Source organism: Macaca mulatta, chromosome 7 (genome assembly GCF_049350105.2).
Source record: "Macaca mulatta isolate MMU2019108-1 chromosome 7, T2T-MMU8v2.0, whole genome shotgun sequence".
NCBI classification, from domain to species: domain Eukaryota; kingdom Metazoa; phylum Chordata; class Mammalia; order Primates; family Cercopithecidae; genus Macaca; species Macaca mulatta.
This window is the reverse complement of record NC_133412.1, coordinates 51484728-51510229: the sequence shown is the minus strand read 5'-3', so window position 1 is coordinate 51510229 and position 25502 is coordinate 51484728. Positions and strand designations below refer to the sequence as shown.

Sequence of the window (25502 nt, the reverse complement as noted above, 5' to 3'; positions counted from 1 at the left end):
TCTGAAATATATTGAACTCCTCTACCCAGGGGGAATACCGTTCAACCCAGGATAGACCTCCCTCCGACCTGCTTCTGTGCATTTATCTCATTATATAGATGCATCATTTCAAGTAGTTCTTTTACATGACTGCAGTAATCCTGTAGGTATTGTTCTGCAACTTGCTTTTTTCACTTCACAATCCCACGTGCTATTTATATCTCCTTTACTTCCCTGATGGATTCAGGAGGTCTACCAGAGTTCCAGAGGGTGGGTGCAGAACCCCAGAAAGAACATGGGGCTGGAGACACGCTGACCTGGATTGAAATCCTGGTCCTGCCATTGCATCTTGGTGACTTTAGGCCAGTCCCTAAACTCTCTGAGCCCCAGTTTCCTCACCTGCAAAATGGAGAGGGCAATAGTGGTTACCTCAGAGGCTCCGTGTGAGATTTCACTACAATATGACAAAGCGGTGTTAATAAATTCAGATCTTCAGCCTCCCTAGGGTTTTGAGTACAAGGATTTAAGGGTCTGAAGGTCCCTGGTGGGCAAGATGGTCCTTAGAACTCAGATCCCAGGGCCTTGAGCAAGTCCTTTCTTACCCAAGACACACAAGACACAGGAAGGGAGAGAGCAGCAGAGCAGCGACACGAGACATCCAGAGCCGCTGTTCCATGGCTGCAGACCTCACTGGGCCTCTCCAGCCACATTGGGAGTGCTGGGTGTCCTGCTCCCCCACATCCCATAGAGGTAGCAGTGGTGACATCTGTCTGGCTTGTGCTTTCCCTAAGCTGGGGAAAAGCAAGCTGCTTTTTTCTTTTTCTTTTTCTTTTTTTAATATTTCTTTTTTTTTTTTAACATACAGGGTCTCGCTCTGTCACCCAGGCTGGAGTGCAGTAGTGCAATCATGGCTCACTGGGCTCACTGCACCCTTGACCTCCCCGGCTCAAGCACCCTCCCACCTCAGCCTCCCAAGTAGCTAGGATTACAGGCACATGCCACCATACCTGGCGTTTTGATTTTTTGATTACTCTTGCCCAGGCTGGTCTCGAACTCCAGGGCTCAAGCGATCCTCCCACCTCGGCCTCCCAAAGTGCTTGGACTACAGGCATGAGTCACTGTGCCCTGTCCCAAGCTGCTCTTAGTAAATATCTGTTGATTCCACCATCCCTTCTGGAGCCTGTTGGAAGATTCTTCTCCCTATTTCAAAACTGGGGAAACTGAGGACAGGGAATGTCAGAGGCTCTAGACATCATCTGGCCCAGCTCCCTCATTTGACAGATGAAGAGACAGAGACCCTGCAGGGAGGAAAGCAAAAGGCATGGGACAGTCCCGGCATAGAATGAATACAATAAATGCTGAATGAGGGCCCAGATGTTTTATTTAATCCTCATCTAGGCCCGTGAGGTAGGTATTGCCATTTCCCATTTTACACGCCAGAGACCTTAGGTGGCTTTCCACAGGGAGCACTGCCAACAGGAGCCAGAGTTAGAACTCCAGTGCATGAGTCTCTCACCCACCGGCTCCCGGCGCTGCCCTCTCTCACCTCCTGCCAGTCCCCATCCCTGCCTCATCTTCCTGGCCTGCCCCATGGGCTACAGCTCCCTAGGAGGCCTCTCTGACCACCCTCCTATGCCCCACTGCTCCCATACAGACATCCGTCCTGACCTTCAGGACCCCTGAGCTCTCTGACTTGAAGAATTTGTCTTCTCTCCCAAGACCGTGGGTCATCTAGGAGAAAGAGTCTAATTCTGAAACATCTCTGGGTCTTCACACCCAGCATAGAGCCTGGTCCAGAAGAAGCAAATGTGAATGTTTGTGGAAGAAAAGGAGGGACAGAGGGAGGGACTCCAAAGCCATGCTCTTTCCTCTATCCCATAGCTTATTTGAGTAAGTTTTTTTGTTTGTTTGTTTTGTTTTGTTTTTTTTGAGACAGAGTTTCGCCCTTGTTACCCAGGCTGGAGTGCAATGGCGCGATCTCGGCTCACCGCAACCTCTGCCTCCCAGGTTCAAGTGATTCTCCTGCCTCAGCCTCCTGAGTAGCTGGGATTACAGGTATGTGCCACCACGCCTGGCTAATTTTTTTTGTATTTTTAGTAGAGACAGGGTTTCTCAATGGTCCAGCTGGTCTTGAACTCCTGACCTCAGGTGATCCGCCCACCGCGGCCTCCCAAAGTGCTGGGATTACAGGCGTGAGTCACGGCGTCCGGCCAAGGCTCCAAGATTTAATCCCACGTTGCACATCCCCTTCCCTCACCTCACTGCCACTGGCCCTCTCCCTACTCCCCAGCCTCCCTCTCTCAAGTGCTAGTGCTCCCCACTGGTGAGGGCAGCAACCCCTCCCCGCCTCCCCTGCCACACTGCCAACAGCCCTCAGGGACTGCCCTGCCAACTTAATCCCACCAGGGCCCAGGGCCTCAGTGAGGGCTCTCTCATCAGGCCGCTTCCCTTAAGCAGGTGACAAGGCCTTGACCACAGACCCACGGAGGAAGGTCTTGGAGGCCTGGCCTTGCCTGGCCCTTCGAAGCAACTGAGAAAGTGGCCACCTCCTCCACAGTGCCGCCCTCCTGCTGGCTGGAGCCTGTGTGGTCCACGCTCCCTCTCCGAGGTGGGTAGGGGGCTGGGGAGACTCCCAGGGTTTGTCAGCAGAGAACCATAGTTGGGGAGGACTGCGTTTCCATGGATACAAGCCATGGAGCTGCTGAGAGATGGGGCCATGGTGTACACAGACACAGATCCACACGGACCTGCAAGAAAAATAGCAACAGATTTGCTGAGTCATTGGCCCCACATATTTATAGTCTCTGGCAAAGGCAGACCTGCCTATCAGAGGCTAATAATACTGCAGCAGTGTGTTAATTGCAAAGACGGAGCCTTCAAGCATCCATTCAGACACCCGAGACCGCTCCTTGAATAAAGAGTGGGGCCCTCACAATGAGAGCCGGGATGCGTGGAGGCAGCGTGTGTGCTTAGGAGTGTATGTGCATGCAGGTATGTAGAACCCGGCTCTGGCACGTTCGGAAAGCCAGACGGAAACCACCCCACAGCAGAGTGTTAGAAAGCGCTCTTCAATCACTTAAGGATATCTAGGATTCAGTCCACTCTACAGATGGGCAGGGTGTGAGGAGGTTGACAAGAGGAGAGCAGGCTGGTTGACTATGTCCCAGGGGTGAGAGGAGGTGGACAGGATGCTGGTCTGCAGCCGTGAGAGACCTTTGTGGGGACAGCCACTGTCCTCTAGCTCTGCACAGTTGGGTATTAGGAGAAAGAGAGAAACAGGGCTCTATCTTCTGGAAGGTCAGCCCCAGTGGGCCACCTGACACACCTGAGATCCCAGAGGGCCCCAACACAGAAGGCAGAGTCAAGGACGTTGGTGCCAGGAGCGTGGGTGACGTGTTGAATAAACGCCCAAAGGCTAAAGTCAACCCTAGAAGACCATCTGTATTCCTTGCCTCAGGGAGCCAGGAGGCCCATCTAGCTCTGAATCAGGCAAGCCAAGTCCTCACCTCCTATGACTTCCACCGGACATGGTGGTCCTGCCCTTGGAGCACTGCCTTACAGTGGCATTAGTTATATCTCACTGCCTCTGCCCCTCTGGGAGCTTCACATGTTCCCAGCACCTGGAAGAGCAGGCCCTCGGTGAGGGCTTGTGGATAAAGAACCAAATCCCTCTGGTTCTTTGAAAGCAGTTCTCGGTCCCCCAACTCTTCTGAACTCTAAGCCAAATCCTCCCATAACTTGGGTTCAAGTCTCATTCCTGGCTCTAGTCCTTTCTGGACGTGCTTCTTCTTACACTGAGTCCTTCACTGGATGCAGAGGACAGAAGATGGGTCTCTGAAGGGATCCCTGCCTTCTTATTTCAGCACACACACTACTGCCTTTGGGACAAGTAGGGCAAGGATTGCTGAGTGCAGCCTTCCCTTTGCTGCAGCTGAAGCAGCCTCCTGGCCTCTAGCCTCCAGCCCAGCCTAGGAGGACAGGGTCATACTCACCCCGAGGGATCTGACAGCAGATGGGTCGTGGCCTCCAGGGACCCCTGAGGAGCAGCAGAGCAAGGCTCTGCAGGGAGGAGGAGTAACCAGGCTCACTGCATGAGCTGGGCCTCCATGTCTCCCACTCCTACCCCCAAAACAGCTCAATCATTCGTGACTGAGTTCACAGCATTCTGAAGTAAGGAGGCAGAAAAGGAGGGAGGAGGGGAGAAAAGAGAGGGACATCCTTTCAGTTCTCACTTCTCTTCAGGAGAAGGTTGACTCAAGAGCTATTATTAATAGTAAATTAAATAGTGCAGTTATTCTGAATAATAAAAAGCTCTTCTGTTCCAAGTTTTCACTGTCCTCTCTCGAGGGAAATACCTGCTGTGGCCTGAGATGTGGCATCTAGTGAATGGCATTAATAGGACAAAGCAGATGCTCCCACTGTGCCCAGTCAAAGCCACCAAGTCCCCTCCAAAATGCCTCCTCCACCCGAGCATCAAGGTGCAGGGAGAAGACAGGCTTCAGGTGCTCCAGACACCCCAGATCACCCTGCGGTGATCACACCGCAGAGCCCAGGCTGTGTCCACCTCAGGGTGGAAACCTTGTCAGTGGCATCCCTGCTGGTGAAGAGTGGCCCTCCCACCTGCTAGCCGTGTGACCTTAAGCAAGCAAGCCCTCGAACTGTTCCATTCCCTCATCTGTAAAATGGGGATACTGATAGTATCTCTCTCACAGGTTTGCTAGAAGGATTAAGGTTAATATGCATAATATTGTTATTATACATATAAAGGGCTTATAACTGTGCCTGGCATTTAGTGCAATGTAAAGGTTTGTTAAATAAGAGGCTGCCAGGTTGTGCAGAAGGCAAGCCCAAGATCCAAGACTCCATGCGTCAGGCTCGTTGTGATTTAAACCATTACAGCAGAGAGCTCCTCAGTACGTGTCAGCCCAGGCCGATGAAGGGGACGCAGCAATGTGATGTCCTGCTCCTTTCTGGGCCTCAGTTTCTCCGCCCATGCATGCCCATGCATGAAGCAACAGCTATGGCCCAGCCTGAGCTGACCTGTAACTTATAAAACAGCTAATGTCCATTGAACTCCTACTACATTCCAGGCACTGTGTTAAGTGCTTCATAGTCAGTCAGTCATTTTGTGTAATCCTCACAACACCTCCATAGGTAGGTACTCTGTTTCACAGACGAAGAAACTGGGGCTCAGAGAGGCTAAGTAACTTGCCCCAAATCACACAGTTAGCAAGAGGTGGAGCTAGAATTTGAACCTGGGTCTGCCAGACTCCACAACCCAACTCCGATGCCCTTGAAGTCATGTCACCTAACCTCTTATTATATTGTAGCCAGGAATGTGTTGTGTAACTCAGGATTGCTTGGATGAAGGAGAGAGCAAAAAAGAAGAGGCAGGTCTGGGCTGCTCTTGTCCCACCCCAGGCTTAGCAGCCAAGCAGGCCTCCATTTGATACAGGTTGAACATCCCTTATCCAAAATGCTTAGGATCATAACTATTTCCGATTGGGGATTTTTTTTTCAGATTTTGGAATATTTACAAATAGTTACTGGTTAAGCATCCCAAATCTGCAAATCTCAAATCTGAAATGCTCTGATGAGCATTTCCTTTGAGCATCATGTCCACGCTCAAAAAGTTTCAAATTTTGGAGTATTGCAGGTTTCAGATTTTCAGACTTGGGATGCTTCATCAGTATCGGCTTATCTGAAGAGGTGAGGACTCTAGCTGGCTGCCTAGTAGTTGGGGGGAACACAGAGAGTTGAAAATGGATCCCATGGAGAGTGAGGTGAGAAGACTCTGGGGGAATCAGGGGATGAACCTGAGGCCCGGTGGAGAGCCAGACACAGAGTTATTGCCAGGCCCAGGCCCAGGCCCAGAGCAGGTGCCAGCATCTGGGATGTGCAGGAAACCCCAAGGGATGCAGCCTATCACAGCCTCTCCGGCTCCCTCCCTCCCATCTATCCCGAGTCATCTGGTCCCTCCTGGGCCCACTTGGCTTCCTCTACTGCGTCTCCAACAGCAGCAGCTTTTGAGGGGGTAACACTCTCCCCTGGGGCCCGGACGCTGTGCTAAGTCATTGTTTCTGAGGAGGAAACAAGGCCGACTGCATTTTCTAAAGAGGCTCCAGGGGGCTGCAGCCACCTGTGAGGCCTGCGCCTGGGGCCTCTCAGAGCCCACCAGTGGGACAGCGAACCCTGTGGGTTACAGGAGGTGGGTCAAGCAGGTGGTCCATGAGTGTGAACAAAATGTTTAACCTAGGGCTGACTGAGAAACATTTGCGGTGGGGCAGACACTGGGCTGGGAGATGAGATGGGGTGGATCAGGCTGTTCCTCAACCTCCTGGGGCTTCTAGAGATAGAGGTGAACATAGAAGCTACCCTCCCCCTGGTAAGTAGCAAAGAGGCAGGTAACTGAGCTTTGCGAGGTCAGAGGAGCAGGGACTGATAAGTCCTGCCTGGGAAGGAAGGTGGAAAGGACATTCCAGGCAGGGGAGCAGCCAAGTGAGAGGGCTGGAGGCATAGGAGACGTTGGGGAGCCGCCTTCCAGGAGTTCTGGTCCTGTATGGTTCTAGGGGAGATATTAGGGGTTAAAAGCGGGGGTGGGGGCCGGGCGCGGTGGCTCAAGCCTGTAATCCCAGCACTTTGGGAGGCCGAGACGGGTGGATCACAAGGTCAGGAGATCGAGACCATCCTGGCTAACCCGGTGAAACCCCGTCTCTACTAAAAAATACAAAAAACTAGCCGGGTGAGGTGGTGGGCGCCTGTAGTCCCAGCTACTCGGGAGGCTGAGGCAGGAGAATGGCGTGAACCCGGGAGGCGGAGCTTGCAGTGAGCTGAGATCCGGCCACTGCACTCCAGCCTGGGTGACAGAGCGAGACCACGTCTCAAAAAAAAAAAAAAGCGGGGGTGGGGTGTGGACAGAGGCCAGTTGTAAGAGGCCTGGAAAATGCACACAGAAGCTCGAGTTTCCTGCTGAAGGCAATGAGGAGCCACTAAAGGGAGTCACGTGATCAGACTGGCCTTTAGAAAGATCACCCTGGGACAAGCTGACACCCCATCCAGCTCTCCAGAGCCCCAGCTCAAGCCCTTAAGCATCACAGTGCTCCGCCCGACAGGCCATCCTGGAGTAGGGGGTGACGAGGGAAAAGTTACGAGTTCACATCCATGGGACTCAGCACACTACAGATACAGCCAACCCAGATTCTCCCCGGCAATGGATCTCTTCCCCAATTCACAGATGTCTACGTTAGAAGTGATGACATTTACATATCAGAAAATCAGTCCCTATGATTAATCATGTCAATTACCAGAAAGGAAATAGTTTTGTGATAATCTTAACTGACATCAAAAACTCATTTGATAGAACTGAATATCCACTCTGCTGAAAACCCTTAGTAAAATAAAAATAAAAGAACATTTCCTTGGCATAATAATAATTAAAAAAACCTATGTGCAACCAACCATCAACATCATTCTTAGCAATAACACACCTAGCCAGGGTCATTCATATTTTAGTGAGGGTGGGATGAGAAAGCCTGCTATTATCACAATTATTTCACATTGTTTTGGAAGTTTTAGCCAAGGCAAGAGTACATTAAAAGACAAAGGGAAACACAACATTTGGAAAGGAGGAGAAATTGCCATCATTATTTGTACATGATATTATTGTTTATCCAGAAAACTCAAGAGAATCAACTGGAAAACTAATAAGAGACTATGAGCGAGGTCAGTAAGATGACAAGTTTTGAAATAAATACACTGGCAAAATCCAATTAGAAACCTTAAGAAGAAGAAAAGTGAGGAATAGAGTGAGGCAGTAGCTCAAAGGTACTCAAGGTCAGAGAATAAGCTCAGGCACCTCAAAGGTCTCCTGTTGGGGCCCAGCCTAGCAGGGAGGGGGAGAGGAAGATGGGGTGCACCAGCTGGAGCTGCAGAGGGCAGGGAAGCTGGGAGGAAAGGGGTATCCTGAAACATCTTTCTGGGCTGGTAACAATTGGGCTTGGACTGGGAGCTGCCCTGTTGGGGGAATATCCAGCCCTGTGGGCCTGATTAACAGCAGCCCTGGCAGACAGCAGCTCAGGGCAATGGGACGCAGGCAGTTCTGAGAGCCAGTACCTGACTGCTGGGGGCTCCAGGATGCAGCAGGTCCAGGGTAGAGAACTGCAGACCATGATGGAGAACTGTCATCCACTGGGGGGCACAGAGTCCAGCAATGAGATTCCAGCTAACTGTCGCTGAACATTTGATGGGCTGATTACAAATTGCTCCTCTGGATTCATTAAAGTAGATTTCCCAAGAGAACCTGTTCACAGCAAAGAGTCACACCCAGCCAACCTTTAAGCTCCATTCTGATGTCAGGGGCTGGCTCCTCAGTTCTCTGCCTCCAGGCTCCTGGCAACTGGGCCCTTTCTTGCTTGGGGTGGCATGATTCACCTGGAGGCATTCGGCAGGGCTGCAGATGCACAGGCACTAGCTGCAGTGCCCCCAGGGCCATTCTCAGAAAGTGAACCTTGATTTTTTCTCCATCCATGGTGTGAGTATGGCATGAAATGCATGCATGGCTCCTCTCACATGATGAACAATCTCTGGGATTTCCAACCAAACTTCTCCTTTCTGTTTTGTCCTCCTCACTCACAGGCCCCATCTGCCTGAGAAGAAAAGAAAAGAAAAGAGAAGAGAGGAGAGGAGAGGAGAGGAGAGGAGAGGAGAGGAGAGGAGAGGAGAGGAGAGGAGAGGAGAGGAGAGGAGAGAAAGAAAAAGAAAAAACAAAAGTCAAACAAGACATCACTCATTGCCCCCCGTCTGCCCTCCCACCCCGCCCCACCCTACCCCACCCCACCCCATTTGCTCCCCATCCACTCAAACAATTGCCCTTGTCCAGGAAACAAGACAATTACTTCCAGACAAGATGTTGCCATTTACAAGGAGGTTTGGTGCAAAGCAATGGTTGGAGCTTCCATGGTAGACTTTTAGGACAATATGTAGGAATATAATATTTTAGACATTGAATTATGTGAGGATCAAATAATTGAAAACTGGAATTTTTTTTTTCTTTTTGAGATGGAGTCCCACACTGTCACCCTGGCTGGAGGGCAGTGGCAGGATCTCCACTCACTGCAACGTCCACCTCCCAAGTTCAAGTGATTCTCATGCCTCAGCCTCCCAAGAAGCTGGGATTACAGGTGCCCACCACCATGTCCAGTTAATTTTTGTATTTTTAGTAGAGACAAGGCTTTATCATGTTGGTCAGGCTGGTCACGAACTCCTGATCTCAGGTGATCCACTCGCCTTGGCCTCCCAAAGTGCTGGAATTACAGGCATGAGCCACCACGCCCGGCCAGAAGCTGGAAATTAATGAGTTCAATGCAGACTCCAAACTTCTTGAGGAGGCTGTGGCTATTGAGTGGTGGGGAGGAAAAGAAGGGAAGGAGAAAGGAAACAAACACATATTGAGCACCTACTCGGTGCTTTCCCTGTGATGTCCCATGTAGGCCACAACCAAAGAACGCAGGCATTATTTACACCTAGTTTCAAACCCTGGTCACTTGGATCCCATGATCTTGTGTTCCCGAGTTCCAGAACCCAGTTGCTCCTGAGAAAGCCAAGCTTCGGAGAGCAGGGCTCTCACTCCCAACCAGACTCTCATGGCTTTCTCCGTTCACTCCCAGGCCTCTACTCTGCTGCTCACCCACCTTAGTCTTCTCATCTGCCTTGGTGCCTAGAATTACCCGATCACTGTTTCCTACCTTGGGGTCAGAATTGCCCTCCCACGGGTGCTCTGTGACCACACAGACATCTCTGTGAGGGCCACACTCAGCACCAAGCCCTCACGGAAAGGAACTTTTCAGGCAGGACGAGGTGGGGCACAGAAAGGAAAGGTGGGGCAGCGGTTTCTGTTGCAGGTCCTGGCCTGGCATGTCCCCAGCCCCCAGCCTTCCCTCTTCAGCAAGCTCACTGATTACCTGGAGTCCTCCTCCTCAAGTTCAGCGTCTGGGAGAAGACTCTTGGAGGTGGGTTTGTTTGGCCTAATTCACCAAGTACCCCTGGCTCCCTTGGTCTTGTCACCATGGAAACCCTGTGAGGTCACCAGCACCATTCAAATAAGAGAAAAAATGTTTCTCCCTCCCACAAAGTGAGCTCCTAGTTGACTCCAGTGGCTTCTATGGAGGAACAGGAGGGCAGGGCTCAGTCCAGGGAAAGACCTGGCCCAGCCCTCAGGGATGGGTTAACCCCTTGATGCCCAGATCATGGCTGCTCAGACACACGCCTTCCGCCTCCCTGAAGTTTCTCAGGCATCTGTGCCCAGGAAGAGTGAATCCTGCAGCTTTGTGTACACACCAAATAGCTTCATGCTGTACCTGGAAAGGTGGGGAAGGGGCTCCAGGCAATGCTACTGAACAAAAACTGCCTACTGGAGATTCAGGGAGCTGTTGGGAGGCAGGAAACTGGGGGAGAGAAGGGAGTTGGAGCTCTGGGTCCCTGCTCCAGACCCTTCTCCCTCTCAAGCAAAGGTGAGAGCAGGAGCTGCCAGGTACAGCCAGTACAAGAGCACAGGGTATTGATTGGGCTCTCCCCATGCCCATGCATTCTAAGGTTGGCTCAGCTACTGAAGGCCCTTCACACACTCTTCCTCCATGCTGCCAGCATGCCTGGGACGCTTGCCCACAATGGAGAGGACCCAGCCCACCTTCTGCCTCCATTTGAGGCCAGCATGAGGGCCAACAGCCAGCTCCTCATCCACTTCTCTTCTCTAGCAGGCCACCCGGCTCTGGCCTATCCCTCCCAGGACCCAGAATGCCTCCCTGTGCTGCCCTCCTGGAGTCCACATTCCTCTCACTACCTCCAGGACTTTTCCCAGCACCCACTCCCACTGCACGTCTCCCCAACCATCCCCTCTGGCCAGCGGGTCTCCTCGCTATTCTAGGTCTAGAACATGCTGCTTCCTTTATTCACATTCCTAAGACAACCTCTCCCTCCCTTTGTATCTATTTTAATCCTGTATTACATTCCTTCACCATCATCTATGCACTTTCACCTTTCTATTTACACAACACCCAGCACTACCATCAGCACCAGGCTTCCCATCAGCACCAACTCCACTCACCACTATGATGAACAACCACCATCCCCCTTCTATCACACTGCTCCTCTCCACAGTCACATCTTCTCACCATTGTCACCACCACCCCACAGTCAATTCCACACCACCATTTCTACCATCACCACCACTGTCATCAACACCATTCTCACCACCTTCATAATCACCATCACAACATGGCTGTCACCACAACCACCATTCCTACCACCCTCCTGTCAGTACCACCACCACCATCTCCCTCATCAGTGCTGAACTCACTTTTACCACCACAGTTACCATCACCATTCTTACCATCATCATAAGTCATCACCACCAACATTGTCACCACTACCACCACCATAACTGCCATCCTATTGTCAACACCAGCACCACCACCATCTCCATCATTGGCACAGCACTCACCATCAGAACCACTGTTAACCTGTTACCACCATTGTCCATACCCTCATCAATATCACACTGTCATGATCACACATTGCTATCATCATGACCATGCACTCATCACCACTACCATCATTTGGAGGGAAATAATGTGTTCCTTCATAAAATCAATCAAGCAATCAATTTCAAATTCTTCAAGACAGGCCATAAAAGAACCTACATAGAGTGGAGCAGCTGGACCTCACAGCCCCCATTCTTGCTCCCTAGGATTCTGCATCCTTTGGATAATCTCACACTAATTGGCTATTGTTGCCACCAAACTGGCCCTAGGAGCTCTTTCTTTAACACCTCAAGACACAGCTGAGATAGAGATAGAGCATTCATAGTAAGTGGGACAATAACATTGAACAACAGATGAGAGTATAAACTGGCACGAACTTCCTGAAGAGTAGCTGGACAATACAAGAAAAATATTTGAAAAGTGCATTCTCGGACATCTTATGTCTAAGAAGTTATCATAAGGCAATAATTAGATAAATTTGCAAAGATGATGTGTGGATGTTATAATAGCAATCATTGGAAGCAGCCTAAATGTATAGCAAAAAAAAAAAAAAAAAAAAAGAGAGAGAGATTGTTTGAAGAAACTATATGGATTAATATGCAGCCATTAAAACAGGAAATATAGATTTACCTATTGACATAAAAATATGCTGACTCTATATTGTTAATGAGCAAAAGCAGGTTTCATATCAGCATTTATAAAATTATCCTCTAGTTCTAAAAGTGTAAATGTCTTCATGAAACAAGGTGAAAATATTTTCACACCTGGCATCAAAATTCTTCTTAGATGGAAAACTGTCTTTGGGGAAAAAAAAAAAAAACTTTGGTCATCTGGATATACGGTGATTGCAAACCACTAAGCACGAGACAAGGAGAGGAATTCCTTTTGCTCCTGAGGAAGATGGAAGAGAAAGGTGAGATGATCAGAGGAGAAGGGAAAGCCAAAGAAGTTAGCATAGAGGAGATGGGGCAGATGCCAAGAAAAATGCCTGGTGAGGCCGAGGAGGGAGGATTGCTTTAGACCAAGAGTTCGAGACCAGCCTGGGAAACATAATGAGACCCCCTACAAAAAATTGTATTTCTACAAAAAATATAAATAAATAATTAAAGTTGTTCATGTCACTACAGTATGAACCATTTCTTCTTCTCCCCCACACCAAAATTTCAGTCCAGTCTACTGGATGCTCAGAGTTTCTGAATGAAGGATTTTTCTGTGAGAATTGGAAAAGGGGCCAAGTTTCAGGTCTGATCCACCCCAAAGTGGTTCTTTCTGGTGGAAAAAAAAAATTAGGGATGACTTATATATTTGTTAGTTTTCTTTGTATCTTCTAATTTTCTAAAAGAAACAGAAAATAAAAATAGTAAATATCAGGGACCACAAATGGGGAATACATCATCAGGTCAGAGGGAAGTGAAGAATTTGGGCTACAAAATGTGGCCTATGTCCTCTCCCACAGACCCCAGGCTGTTTGCACACTGTGGGCACTGTCTTGATACCCAGCACCCAGAAGCATCTATCTAGATGTCTCAGCACTCTGAAGCATGATCCCAAGAGAGGAAAGTTCTGGGGAGACACAGGGAATCCCCGCTCCAATGCCTAAATGTAGCCCCACCTTGTCACTCTGATGAGAAGTTCAGAGGACCCACATCTTCCTGCATGGTGAACGACAGGAGGTGATCCCCCTTTTCAGGGGTGTCCTGCCACTCACAGGGACTTAGGCATGTAAGCCTTCACAAGATAGTGTCTTAAGATGACACCACAGCAATCCTAATAATCATATAAGAGGCACACACATAATCGCAGTGTGGTCGTTGGTTTTGGTACACCACCAGCACCATCATCATCACCATCGCCACCATCGCCATCATAACTGTAAGTGACCGTTTCATTCAAGCAGTGTACATCTGTCCAGTTCTGCCCACCTTCTGGGTCAGCTTGAGGGGGCCTGAAAGGACAAAAAGGAGAGGCCAGTAGAGGGGGAGTGCTCTTTCGTTCCCATCTCCCAACATGTCCCTGATATGCACAAAACCCTGTGAAGTTCATTCACTTGGTATTCAATGGAATAATGTAACTGGTAATGAATTTGTTTTGCATTCAGTTGGATAACACTGTTAGTTATGAATTTATAATTTGCAGAGGGATAAGGCTTTTTTTCTTCAAGGCGTCAGAGAAGCTGTTGCTTACAAACTTGTAATTCGCCGCTGCAAATCCGTCTGTAAATGACACTATTGCAAGCTGAAAATCTCCCAGGCACAAGGAATACAGCCTCAGAATTAAATTGTGTGTTTGACAAGAACCTGCTGTTCTTGTCCAGCCCTGGCCCCCTTGTCCTGCCCTTCCTCCTGAGTTCAGCCTCAGTCTTGCCAGCTTCCTTCCCAGTCAGTTCAGCCGCCACCACCCTCACTCCCCAGCAGTACGGCCTTGAGCCCTCTGTTCCTTTCCTTCCATATCCAGAGGGGTGTAAATAGCCCAGCCAAGGTCACATAGCTCTCTGGGGGAAAGTGCAGACGGGCTCAGCCAGCACCAGCATAACCCATATCTGTGGGATAAACACAGAACTCCATTGTCCATTTCTAACTCTCACTGGGCCTTTGTTTCCCCATCATTGATGGGACCGTGCTATGGTTTACATGTGTCCCCTAGAAAGCATGTCTTGGAAATTTAGTCCCCAATGCAACAGGGTTGGGAAATGGGGCCTAATGGGAGGTGTTTAGGTCATGAGGGCTCTGCCCGCATAAATGGATTCATGCTTATTATATAAGGGCTTGAGGCTTCAAGTTCAATCTCTCTTGGCCTTTCAACCTCTTGCTTTCCCCCATGGGATGATGCAGCAACAAGGCCTCAACAGATACTGGCACCTTGGTATTGGACTTCCCAGCCTCCAGAACTGTGAAAAATAAGTTTCTTTTTAAAATACATTATCTAGTCTGTGGTATTCTGTTATAGCAACACAAAACAGACTAAGACAGACCCCAAGCCTTTTAGAAGTATTTTCCCAGATTTGCCAACTAGGGCATGAATAGGAAGTGAGTTTGCCCAAGGAAGCCTTGCAAAGAGTGAGAAGTATCCCCTAACCAGGACTGAGCCCAGAGAATGGGGTAGGAGCGTTGGGAGTCGGGGGAGGGAGATTGGTTCAAGAACCAAAAGGGCAGAATTGGGTGGGGGGGGAGGGGGACAGTGACTTGTGGACAACTTGGCACAGATTCTTACTTGGCACAGATTCTTTTTTTTTTTTTTTTTAAGATGGAGTCTCGCTCTTGTCACCCAGGCTGGAGTGCAGTGGTGTGGTGCAATCTCGGCTCACTGCAACCTCCCGCTCCCAGGTTCAAGGGTTCTCCTGCCTCAGCCTCCTGAGTAGCTGGGATTACAGGGGCCCACCACCACATTTGGATAATTTTTGTATTTTTAGTAGAGATGAGTTTCACCATCTTGGCCAGGCTGGTCTTAAACTCCTGACCTCAGATGATCCATCCGCCTTGGCCTCCCAGAGTGCTGAGATTACAGGCATGAGCCACTGCACCCAGCCTTGGCACAGATTCTATATGGAGCTGAACTTCGGTGCCTCAGTCTTTTCTAGCATCCTGTATTTTATGCTTTTTGTCTTATTTCCTGTGTGCTTCCCTCCATTATTCACTGATTTGTTCTTTTTTTTAGTAAAAGTTACTTCCAAAGAGTTAACTTTGAATGAAAATTCAAAGAAAACACAATCCATAGCTGGGCTAAGGAATAAGATTGGTGCTTGGTAGGAAGTCAGACCTGGAAACAAATCTTGGGGACTCATCACCAGAGAGTCCATCAACAAGCATTCATAGTTCTCCATCCCCAGCACACTCCAGATGCACAGCTAAAAGTGAGGGACACAAGAATAAACAAGACAGCATGGGCTCTGCTTTAGAAGCTTACGGCTTAGTGGGGAAGACGGGCCATTGAACACACAGCTACAATAAAGTGTGATTACTGTTTTGATAAGAAGAATCTGTGTGTGGTGGTGCCCCATGGCAGAGGCACGAAAACTAGTCTAAAAGGGTTTAAGATGAGACCTGCTGCTAATGAGCTGTGCGACCTCAAGCAAGTTGTTTAACTACCCTGAACTTCATCAGCTGTATTCATTGAGCAACTGTATTGTAGTCACTTCGTATTGGAGTCACTTCAAGGGATATACATTCTAGCAGGGAATGCAAGTGTTATGCCATGACAAATAATGGGTAGGAGGACATCTCCCTGGGGGATGGCTTTCTGGAGGCTTGAAATTTAAGTCAAGTCTTCGAGGGTGAGTGGAAGTTAGCTAGGTGAAGAAGGAGCAAGAGTGCCCCAGGCAGAGGAAACAGCATGTGGAAAAAAAAAAAAAAAAGAGTCAAGAGGTAAAAAATGTGCACATCCAAGGCACTGAAGGCAGGCTGGAGTGACTGAAGGGCAGACAGCAATGAAAGTGAGGAGAGAGGGGCACAGGAGAGAGCCACAGGAGCCAGCCCTCAGGGCCTTGTGAACGTAGTGAGAACTTGGGGCTTGGAAGATGTGAAATCATGAGAGGTTTGGAGCAGGAGAATGGTATGTTAGACTGTCACACTCCTATGAGAAGAATATATGGAAGAGGACCGGAGAGCACATGGTGGGGGCTGGGGGTTTCATTGCCTGGTTGAGATGCAGGTGCCTCAGACAAAGGTGGTGGTAGCAGAGAATTGAGACAGGAGGGATCTTCTGGAGGAGAATTAGCAAATGGAAGTGGATTTGAGGCAGGAGAGAGGGGAGGAAGGTATAAAGGAAGACTCGCAGAGTTCTGGTAAGAGTGACTGAGGTAGGGAACATGGGAAAGAAGAGTGTCTTAGTCCATTTCTGTTGCTACAACAAAATACCTTAGCCTGGGTAATTTATAAACAAAAGAAATTAATTGCTCACAGTTCTGGAGGCTGGAAATTCAAGATCAAGATGCCAGCAGATTCAGTGTCTAGTGAGGGCCTGTTCCCCACAGATGGTACCTTCTGCATCCTCACGTGCTGAAAGGGGCAAGGCAGCTCCCAAGGGCACTAATCCCATTTGTGAGGGTGGAGCCCTCACGATTTAATCACTTCCCAAAGGCCCCATCTCTTAATACTATTACACTGGGGATTAGGTCCCAACACATGAATATTTGAGAGACACCACATTTAGACCATAGCAAAGAGTTTATCCTGAGGTCAGTTTTGAATCTGAGCTTCTCAGAAGACATGAAGACGGATCCATGAGTCTGGAATTGGAGAATCTGAGCTGGAGATGTGGATTTGGGATTCGTGGCCATATTGGTAGTAACTGCAATCAGCAGAGAAGAATATACAACTGAGGAGGCAGAGAGAGACATGAGAAAGCAAAGGACCCAGAACTGAGCCTTGAGCAACTCCAGCATCCAAAGTCGGGCAGTGTGGAAAGTGGGCAGAGGAATCTGAGAGCCAGCCGTGAACATGCAGCCTGCAGAAATCCAGGAAGGCTGGGCATCCCTGAGGCCGAGAGAGGACAGGCGGCTGACTGTCCAAATGCGGTGAGAAGACAAGTCAGATCAGAGCTCAAACGTGTCCTGTGGATTGAGCATCTTAGAGGTCACGGGTGTGTTTAGCATTTAAAGACTTTTCAGGGGAGTGGTGGAGGCGGATGCCAGATTGCAAGGAAGAGGGATGAGTGAGAGCCAGGGAAGGAGAGGCAGGGAATGGGGACAACTCTTGGCGTGAGTTTGGCTGTGGAAAGAGGAAAGACGAGACAGTACTTGGAGAGGGAAGTGGGATCCTACTTGTAAGACGAAAGAATTTAGAGAGCCAGTTTAAATGCTGATGGGAAGGAACCAGGAGAGACACAGAGAGAGAGAGAGAGAGAGAGTACGTGAGAGAGAGATATTTAAGGATAAGAGAATGGGGAGTAGGGTAATGGGCAGCCTAAATTCCCCAGAAGGCAGGCAGAAATGATAACAGCATACTTCTTCCATGCCGTGGCAGGCTAACTGAAGATTCTTTGGAAGTACTCTGCAGAATATTGTCTTCCCATAATGCCCCGACATCCCATTTTCAGAAGAAGAAGCCGAGGCACAGAGAGGGCATATGCTTGGTCTAAGTCACACAGCAGGGCTTTGCATACAGGTCTTCCCTGGAGAAAGTGATGTTGGAGTGTTAAAGGTCTGGGGAAGGCCATTAAGGTTCAGGGTACTTGTTGAGGGGACTTCTGAGCTATGTGCCATGCCCCTTCCTTCCAGTTTTTTCCATCTTAGGGTCATCTTTAAAATAGTGCGTTTAACAACAATGCAAAATAAATAATTATTTGAGAGAGTCATTCAATATTTACAAAACATACCTTGGGAACTGACTTTGACTGGCTCTACTGGATGTCAAGGGCATGGAGGTGCTCTCCAGCAGCATGTGGTCTGTGGAAGAGAGCTGGATTCACCATGGCAAGGAAGTGTGGCAAGCACTGTACTTGTGGTGGACGAGGGCTCTGGGGTGGTGCAGAGGAGGGATCTCACACACTGGAAGAATATTTCAGGAGGGCCTAGGAGCTGGTCTCAAGAAGAGAGAGGAGAGAAGCATTCCAGGCAAAGAGGAGAGCAGGTTAAGGCGGTAGCGAGGAAAAAGCTGAAAGCAGCTCAGCATGGCAGAGGCACAGAGAGCGAGAGGCAATAAAAAGAGATGAGGTTGGAAAGCTAGACAAGGGCAGGTTCCTGGAAAGATGTGGACTCCAAACTAGGGAGACTGGACTTCCTCATAGAGACAGAGAGCTGTGGATGATCCTAAGTGGGTAGATCAGAAGGCTGGTACCAGCAACAGCAACAGCAGACTTTATAGAGTAAGTGTGAATGTTAGCAGATCCATCAGGAGGCTGCCGGCTAATACAGGGGCTCATGGGTGCAATCAAGAGCCTGGCTATCAACAGGGAGACAAAGTGGGTGGAAGCAACAGGACTTAGTAACTGAAGAAATGTGGAAGAGCTCTGGCTCTAGGGTGGCTCTAACTCTGGCTCTGGCTCTAGTGCTATCACAAGTTTGTGGCGTGCATGGAGGGGTGGAGAGCGTTGACATTCTCTGAAATTAGGTAGACAAAAGGGGATACATTTGGAGGAAAGGTAATGGGTTCCAACTTGGTCATGCTGAGTTTGAGGTGCCTGCAAGACAACCTCATGGAAATGTCCAGTAGGCAAGTAGCAATATGATCTGAAGCTTTGGAAAGGTCTCCTCTGGAGACAGTGAATTGGAAGTCAAAAAATTTTGGGAGGTGTGGAAGAGCTCCCTTAGGGAAGGTGTATAGAGTGAGAAGAGAGTCTAGACGAGAATCCTGAGGACTCAGCATTTTTTTGTTTTTTTTAAGACGGAGTCTCACTCTGTTGCCAGGCTGGAGTTCAGTGGTGCAATCTCGGCTCACTGCAACCTCCACCTCCCAGGTTCAAGTGATTCTCCTGCCTCAGTCTCCTGAGTAGCTGGGACTACAGGCATGCACCACCACGCCCAGCTAATTTTTTGTATTTTTAGTAGAGACGGGGTTTCACCACGTTGGCCAGGCTGGTCTCAATCTCTTGACCTCATGATCCACCCCGCTCAGCCTCCCAAAGTGCTGGGATTAAAGCCATGAGCCACCATGCCCAGCCCTGAGGACTCAACTTTTAAGGGGCCAGAGAAAGAAGATAAACGCTTGAAGCCAACTGAGAAGCAGCAGCCAGAGAGGCAGTAAGGCAATCAGGAGAGAAAGGAGACATGAGGCCACACAGGAGAGGGGACCCGGAAGTAAGACAAGCTCAGCAGGGTCAGGTCCCACAAGGTCACTGCCTTGGATAAGGAAAGAAAAGTGTCTGCTTGTCTTAGCAAGGATAATGTCCTGCACAGTGAGGGTTATTCCAGCAATGCAGTGACAGCAGGCACGGGTTACAAGGTTTGAAGAGTGAGTGGGAAGTGAGGAAGTGGAAGGAGTCAGTGTAGAAAACTCTTGAGAAACTTGACTCAGCTGGGGAGATTATTGTGGGCAGCGAGATGACAGAAATGTCCTCAGACATGGCTTTCCCAGTGTGAACCCGACCACTGTCCAGCCACAGAAGGAGATACGTCACCGTGTCATTCTGAAATGGCCTTTCCTTGGCGATTCAGATATGATTCTGTATAACTCCTTTATTTGGGGACTTTCTCATGAAAAGTTTGCCTCTGATGCTATCCACTTATCCCAACCTTTGTGTTTAGAAAATTTCCCTAAGCCCCCAATAGTAATAATAATAGGTAATATTTATCAAACGCCTACTAAGCTCTGTACTGAACATGATACATGGACTGTTTTATTTAGTCCTCAAGACAGCTACCAGGAAGGTATTTACAGAAGGGGAAACAGGTTTGGGAAGATAAAATGAGTCACATGGTTAATGGAAAAGCTGGCATTGAAGCCCTATCATTCCAACTCTACTGCCTACTCTTAGCCTCTCTACTGCCTCTATTATCTGTTTGAAGCCCAAACATGCCCACCGTCACCCTGGCACTGCTTCTCTGGTGCCAGGATCCATTGCTTCTGAGAATCCAGCTTGCAGATTGAATCCTCGTTCTCTCCTGAGCTGCATGCCAATCTCAGTCCTGCGCTATTAGAGAGAGTAGATTGCAGACTAAATAAAAACAGTTACCATTTCTTACCATTCTTCCAACTCCTGCTCCCTCACCCCCACACCCCAGGCACTGGGCTTGGTGCTTTTTGCTCCTTATCTCATTCCATCCTCAAAGCAACCCTAGGCAGTCACTATTTCTTTGCCTATTTTATAGACAAAGGATCTCAAGTTCAGAGAGGGCAAGTAACTTGCCTGAGATCACACAGCTAGCAAATGGCAAAGCTGGGGCCCAAATCCAAGTTAGCCTGATGCAATAATCTCCCAAATGCCTCCACTTCCCCTCCATGGCCACAGGGCAGCAGGTCCCAACCCTTTGGCTTCAGGATGTGGAGACATCTAATCCCATCTGGGAACCCAATTACTCAGTCAATCATTTAGTCAGCTCATTTAGTATTTCCTGAGTGCATCTGTCAGGCTCCGATTGGTTACACAAGACAGAGACCCCACCAAACAAGCTGGAGCAATATGAGGAATTGATTGGCTCTGATAGATGGGTAGGATGTTGTTGCAGCTCACAGGACTGAAGGAACTGCAGGGGTGAAGGCCATGAGAACCAAAATTGGGACTCAGTGCTGCTAGCATGCTCTCTAAATTCCTCTCCTCTCTGCTGCCTTGCTCAGCTTTCTAGATTGAGTGGGAAAGATGGCTTGTCAGCAGGTTTGGGCCAAAGCATACAGTTTTGCACCCCACTAGGAAGAGGGGTTCTTCCTCCCAGCATCCACATATCAATCCCAGGGAAAGAATCTGATTGGTCCTGCTTAGGTTATGTGCCCACCCCTTGGACCAATCACTGTTGCTGGAGGATGGGGTTCCATGGTTGGAACTGGGTCACATGCCTACTTAGTGGCAGAGGGATAGGGATGGGTGGGAGTAGTGGGCACTTTAACTGACAACCCACTAGGATTATGTGATGACAGCAGGGGGTTTCCCCAAGAAAAGGAATGCTAGAACTGGATGGTGGAAAACAGGCAGAGAGGCAAAAATCACTGTCTACTGTCTACTCCAGTGGTCCATGTGAGAGATGGGCAGACACACACAGACGCATCATGAGGAGTTCACAGACTCACAAGGAAATAAGGCTTACAGACATGAAGCCATGAATAAGAGCTGATAGCAGCAGTTACCATTTATGGAGCACCTACCAGGTGCCAGGCACTGGGCCAAGTACTTCCACATGCATTATTTTATTCCATGCTCACAATGACCCTGGAAAATAGATACTATTATTGTCTTGATTTTTCTGAATCAGAGAGACAGTGAAATACATCCCCCCGACTCTTTTTTTGACAAGAGACCCAATTCAAGAAAAAATTAAAATGTTTATGGGCTCCCATCCTTGCTCAGAGAGGTTAAGTGACTTGCTCAAGGTCACACAGCTAGCACAGTAAATGAATGCCCTGGGAAGCATTTGGTTAAGGGCAAAAAAATAAGTGCTTCCATTTCTTTCTGTAGACTAAAGCACTAGAGAAGGCTGCCTAGCGGATGGGGGTTGGGGGTGAATAAGCAGAGATCTAAAGGATGGGACATCTAGGCAGGTGGCCAGGGAGGTTGGGTGGAAGAAAGGATGAATCAATCCCCAAACACTAAGGAAGGCAGGACTGAGCACCACCCAGATACTGTCTATTCCCTCTCGCCTGCGGTAGCTCTTTGGAGATTTACAATCGGAGACCCCTTCTCCTGAGTCTCCTCTTCTCTAACCTGCCCTGACCAGCCCTACCATCCTTCATAGAATATATACACCAGTCGCCTCCCCTTTTCTACCTGGCTGTCCTCCTATGGACACAGCCAATGAATTGAGGTGCTAGGCATGGTTTGATCCACACAAATGACAGAAGAAATGTTACCTCCCTTTTTCAAAGCACCGCGCTTCTATTAATGAGACCCGAGATCAATTATGTATTAAGCAGTCACAGTCCACCCTCTCCAGTCAAGCTCACTGTCTCCTAACCTTGCCAGTTCAAACACGACTGCCTCATCCCAAATGAGGGCAGATGATTCCCTGGACCTAAGACTAGAAACATTTTTTTCAGGCTCAGTCCATTTTTGGTCTCAGCTGTTCCTTAGCATCACTACTTCCACAAAAGTGATTGGTGAGCCTGTGTGATTCCACTTATATGAGGCACCTAGAGTAGTCAGAATCACAGAGACAGAAGGTAGAATGGCGGTTGCCAGGGACTGATGGGGGGAGGGGTGATGGAGAGTCACTGTGAGATGGAATAAGATAATGCATGTGGAAGTACTTGGCCCAGTGCCTGGTGCCTGGTAGGTGCTCCATAGAGAGTGGCTGCTATCAGCTCTTAATCACAGAGTTTCAGTTTGGCATGATCAAAAGGTTCTGGAGATGGGTGGTGGTGATGGTTGCACAACAATGTGAATGTACTTAGTGCCACTGAATTATGTACTTACGAATGGTTAAGATGGTAGATTTTATGTTACGTGTATTTTGCTACAATTTTTTTTAAGTGATTGGTGGGCCCTCTGGATCCACCCCCTCAGGAGAACCTTTCCCCAACCCAGGGCAGCCGGATTCCCACCCTCACAGCTTCTGGTTCTCCAAAGGCAACCCCTGGGCTGAATCTCAAGGAAGTAGGAGTCAGTTTCTCCAGCAGCCCCCTGTGAATACACCTCTGAGATAACTCAGAGACCAAGGAACATCATTAGCACCCACAATACCATCACTGTCTGGAATTCAAGCCCCCCACAGGCCAGCCTCAAACCACCATCTAGCCCCAGCTTCCTTGACCCCTCCTCTGCCTCTAGTTCAAGATCTCTACTTCCCTGTCACTTGAATTTTTGAAAATGTCATCTGTACTCACTCCTGTTCCTTACTGTTGGGCACATAGTCCTCGATGCCCAACAGTTTGGTTCCTGTCACCTTCTACCCGCCAAAACCAATTGCCTCTGCCATGTCACCAGTGGTCTCCTGAGTACCAAGACAAATAGACACTTTCTGTTCCTTCTCTCACAGCCACTCCCTGCTGCCTTCGACACTGATGAGTACTTGCTTCTCCCAAACTCCTCCTACTGGAGCTACATAGCTCTCCACTTTCTGGTCCTTCTCCTATCTTCCTAACCACTCCTTCTCCCTCTCACTCATGGGCTCTTTTCCGAGGTTCCAGCCAGGAACCACTGCTTTTGTTACTTCTACACAGTGTCCCTGTTCATCTCACCCCCTCTAATGATGGTTCAAAAAAACAAACACAAAGTTACTCTCAAGCCCCAGCCTCTCTCATGAGCATAGATTCATAGACTCCACTGTCTTCTGGCCAGCCTTGTAACAGCCTCCTAACTGCTCTGTCTCAGTGGCACCTCCTCAAACCCACCCACAATGCCCCAGAGGGATTTCCTGAGAAGGCAGGCAGGCCCAGGTTCCTCTTCATATCATAGCTCCCTCTGCCCCTGGATAAAATCTAAGCTCCTAACCATGGTCCCTGAGTCTCTCTGTGGTCTGCAGTCAAAATGGTATCTAAAAGGCCACAGTTGACTTAAACTCCCCTCCTCCCATTTCTGCTCCTGAGCCTGTGCTCCCACCCTCCTCCTTGCCTGGAATGCTGATCCTCACCACCCCCCCCCCACACTGACAGCCACTCCTACTCCTCCTTTGAGATTCAGCTCGGGGGTTGCCTACCTGGCAGAATCTGCCAGGCCCTGGCCTGAACTGCACCCCCCCACCCACATTTCCCTACCCCCCGTTAACATTGCTTCCAGAATTTGCCTCTGTTGTGACTCAGGAGTGCCCCCGAGCCAGTGAGCTTCCTGAAATGCTCCGGTGGCCCCGGAGCCTAGCATGGAACCTGATGCACAGAAGGTCTCTAATACATGAGTCAATGGCTGAATAGCTGAAGGAAACGATGGGTGTCCAAGACAGCCCCCAACCCCCAGCCCTGTCGACCCAGAGCTTGGCACAGAGTAGGTGCTCAGGAAAGATTGGCAGTATTCTATTTTCTGAATTAACGTGATTTCAGGCAAGGTCGGGGGTGGGTTATGTGGGGGGTAGAAGGGAGGGTCTGGATGCAGGAAATGTGACCAAAAGGGAAGCTTGGGGACAGCGCAGTAGGGGAGGGGGGCAATAGGGGTGTCTGGAGAGGTGGGAAAGGAACAAAGTACCTAGAACGCTGCCCCTCCGTGCCTCAGGTCAGCCGGCGTGAGGTCCAGTCAGTCCGCCTCCAGCCCCGCCAGCGAGACCCTTCCCCCTCGCCCGGGTAGCAAGACCCCCCAGCCCGGCTCGCGCGCTTGGCCCTCGGGGTTAGGAGGCGTGTGTGTCGCTTTAAAAGCTCCCTCCCGGCGCGGCGGGCCGGCCCCTTCCCTGACAGCGCCGAGGCGAGCGGAGCCGAGCGAGCCGGGCGGCCTTTAAGGGAGCCAGCGCCCGCCCGGGCGGCCAGTCCGGCGGGGGGCGGCGGGGCGGGCCGGGGGCGGCCGGGGCGCGGGCGGCGCGGCGCCGCGGCGCTCGGGGAGCGGGCCCAGGCCCCGGGAGCCTGGCGGGGCAGGGCAGGGCGAGGCTGCGGAGGGAGGCCCAGCCCCGACCCAGCGCCTGTTTGCCCCACCGGCGGCGACCCGGAGCCCGGGGGCTGCAGAGGCGGGGAGCCGAGAGCGAACCGGCGCGGGAGGTAGCGGAGCGGAGCGGAGGCTGCGAGCCCTGAGCGCCCCGGCCCGGCCCGGCCCGACGCGCGCCCCCTCCCCTCACTTCCCCTCGCCGCGCCTCCTCCCCTCGCCTCTTCTCGCCTCCTCTCCTCTCCTCCTACCGGCGCTGCTCCCGCCTGCGCCCGGGCCGCCGAACCCAGCCCGGCCAGGGCCCCCGGCTTCGCGCGCTCTCGGCTGGGCCCGGCGAGGACTGGGTCCCCGCGGCTGACACCGCCCCTCCTCGGGGACCCGGTGGATTCCGGACCTTTCGGAACGTGAACTGAGCCGTTGGAGCGATCTCGCCCAGGGCCAACCGCGGGGCTGGGCTGAGCGGACCTTCGCGGCCGCTCCGGACGCCGCGGGTGCCGGGGCGCGGACGTTCTGGGTCCGGGCTAAGCGCGTCCCGGGCGCCCGGCGGTGCCAGCTCACTCCGGGCTGGGTAGGGCAGGGCAGACCCCGGCGGAGCCCGGATCCGGGCAATCTGGACTGGACAGAGCGAATCCCGGACAGTGCAGAGCCCGGGGAATGCCGGACGTGGGCTGAGGGGATCCCGGCGCCCTCCCAGCCCTCCGACTTTGGCTCACGCGCTGGGACCGGCCCGGCGTCTCCTCGGCCTCCCCGCGCCCCGGTCACCTGTGGCCTCAGAGCCCCGAATCCGCCGAACCCTCGCTCGTTCCCGACCCCGAGCCTGGAGAGGCTTGAGAAAGATTTTTACTGCCCCCTTCCCTGGAGTGCGGAGGCCCCGCCCCCCCTCACCGCCCAGATGTCTCCGGTCAC

At 50.6% G+C, this 25502-nt stretch overlaps 1 long non-coding RNA gene across 1 annotated transcript; it reads right to left on the bottom strand.

Annotated features, from left to right (window-relative positions):
- Positions 1–797: 797 nt before the first annotated feature.
- LOC144329980 (uncharacterized) lies at positions 798–25473 on the bottom strand. Its single transcript, XR_013395755.1, has 3 exons — positions 25359–25473; positions 6845–8624; positions 798–1937 (listed from the first exon to the last, which is right to left on the bottom strand). It is a non-coding gene; the product is annotated as an uncharacterized LOC144329980 (long non-coding RNA).
- Between the last annotated feature and the right edge of the window lie 29 nt (positions 25474–25502).